At 42.7% G+C, this 2,104-nt stretch overlaps 1 protein-coding gene and 1 long non-coding RNA gene across 4 annotated transcripts in view; one reads left to right on the forward strand and one right to left on the reverse strand.

The window, feature by feature from the left end:
* The window catches only part of LOC114008831 (uncharacterized), a 38,465-nt gene that overhangs the window by 18,391 nt on the left and 17,970 nt on the right, over positions 1–2,104 (reverse strand). The gene's annotated exons all lie outside the window — the stretch shown is intronic.
* The window catches only part of NEK3 (NIMA related kinase 3), a 31,039-nt gene that overhangs the window by 17,697 nt on the left and 11,238 nt on the right, over positions 1–2,104 (forward strand). The gene's annotated exons all lie outside the window — the stretch shown is intronic.

Consider the following 2,104-nt stretch of genomic DNA (forward strand, 5'->3'; position numbering starts at 1 on the left):
GGGCGTGTGCTTACCAGAGAGAGATAGAGAGTGAGAAATCACCTCCTGGGGTTATGGCCGTGCTGCAGTCCTTATTCTCCATTCTCTTGGGATTTGGGGCATGTGCATACACATCTGTTACGATTTTCTTTCTTTTTAAAATATATTTTAATATTATTTATTTATTTATTTTGAGAGATTTTTGCTATAGTGCACATGCACTCACTAGAGACACAGAGACAGAAAAATAGAAAGTAAGAAGTCATCCTCCGTGGGAGATGGCCATGCCACAATTCCCTTTCCTCCATTCTCCTCTCAGGATTTTCAGCACAAATACACATACACATACACACACACACACACACACACACACACACACACACACACACCTGGCATGAGTTGTAAGCCATCGGGTCTGGGACTCAACTTGCAGTCTACCACATGGGAGTCCAGGGCCTTAACCACCACACCACCTGCTGGCACCATTTTCAAGCAAAGAGGTCTAGGACTTGAATTGTGGTTGGCTATGTGGGATTCCAATGCTTTAACCACTATGCCACCAGCTGGCCCTTTGTTTTTTTAAAGTTGACTTTAATTATTTTAATTTAATTTTTAAATTTTATTTTATTTTATTTTTTTTTAAGAAAGATTTTTACTATAGGGTGTGTGTGCTTGCCAGAGAGACAGAGAGAGAGAAATGTGAAAAATCACCCCCAGCTCTGCTCCAAAAGGCACAGTCCCGATTCTTCCATTCTCCTTCTGGGATTTTTTTTTTTTTTTTTTTTTGGAGAGGTTTTTCGCTATAGGGTGCATGCACTCGCCAGACAGACAGAGACAGAGAGATAGAAAGCAAGAAATCACCCCCCGGGGGGATGACCACGCCGCAATCCCTTCTCCATTCTCTTCTCGGGATCTTGGGCACGCACGCACACATGCCTGGCATGAGTTTAAGCCACCAGGTCCGGGACTTGAACCGCGGTCGACTACATGGGAGTCCAGTGACATAGCCATTATGCTAACTGCTGGTCCCTCCTTCTGGGATTTTGAGCACACGTACCTGGCGTGATTTTTGAGCCACTGGTTCTTGGACTTGAATCACAGTCAGCCATGTAGGAGTCCAGCACCTTAACCACTATGCCACCCACTGGGCCCTAAAGTTAACTTTAAGGTTTTTTTTGAAGAATGTAAACCCTTCAGTCTTATAATACAACCATTATTTTAGACATAGCAGTTATCTTTGTTTTACCAGGTTTGTCAGTTTTACTTTGGGTACGATTTTGTGGCATTTGTTCATATCCTAAGGAGGGGGGAAATATGTTTAAAAATGCTGGGCAATAAAAAATACCAAGAAAAGTTCTAAGGTACTTCAGAAAACTATAGTTTTACAGTTCCTAAAAAGAGAGGAATAAAGTAGTCAGGAAAATACCACCATGTTGAGACCATGTATCCGGGGGCATGTTCATCTAGTCTGTAGATAGACTAGAACAATGAAATGAAACATGAGAGTAAAGTGTGTCCACCTTGCTATCTCTTGATTTTTAATTTTACCAGAGAGGGAGAGAGAGAGAGAAAGAGAGAAAGTGAGAAAGCAAGCATCCAGGTCCAGGACTCAAACTGTGGTCAGCCATGTGGGAGTCCAGCGCCCTTAACCACCACATCACCTGCTGGACCCTCAATAGCAAATCTTTTTTTAAAAAAAGAATTCTTTTATTTAACTTTATTTATTTTTAATTTGACCAGAGAGAGAGAGAGACAAAGAGAGAGAAAGTGAGAAAGCAAACCTCCAGGTCCAGGACTTGAACTACGGGAGTCTAGCGCCCTTAACCATCACACCACCTGCTAGCCCCTCAATAGTAAATTGTTAAAATGTTGAATGAATAAGAAACGTGAGCTGCGGGGCTCTGCCAGAGAAAAGAGAAGCATCCCTGGGATCAGTTGCCAGAAGTGTCTCTTAACCCCTGATGGTCCCTTGTGAGCAGCTTCCTCCTCATTAGGGACACCTGTTTCACCTACTGTCCTAGTTGCCAGGAATGCACAGAGTCCACTAGCTAGTGTGCACTAGACGAAAAATGACCTTTAAATATGCGGAGTATATTACCTCTTAGAGCTTAAATGGGTTGGTGTA

The sequence above is a fragment of the Tupaia chinensis genome, unplaced genomic scaffold (assembly GCF_000334495.1).
Source record: "Tupaia chinensis unplaced genomic scaffold, TupChi_1.0 Scaffold000402_1, whole genome shotgun sequence".
Taxonomy (NCBI): domain Eukaryota; kingdom Metazoa; phylum Chordata; class Mammalia; order Scandentia; family Tupaiidae; genus Tupaia; species Tupaia belangeri.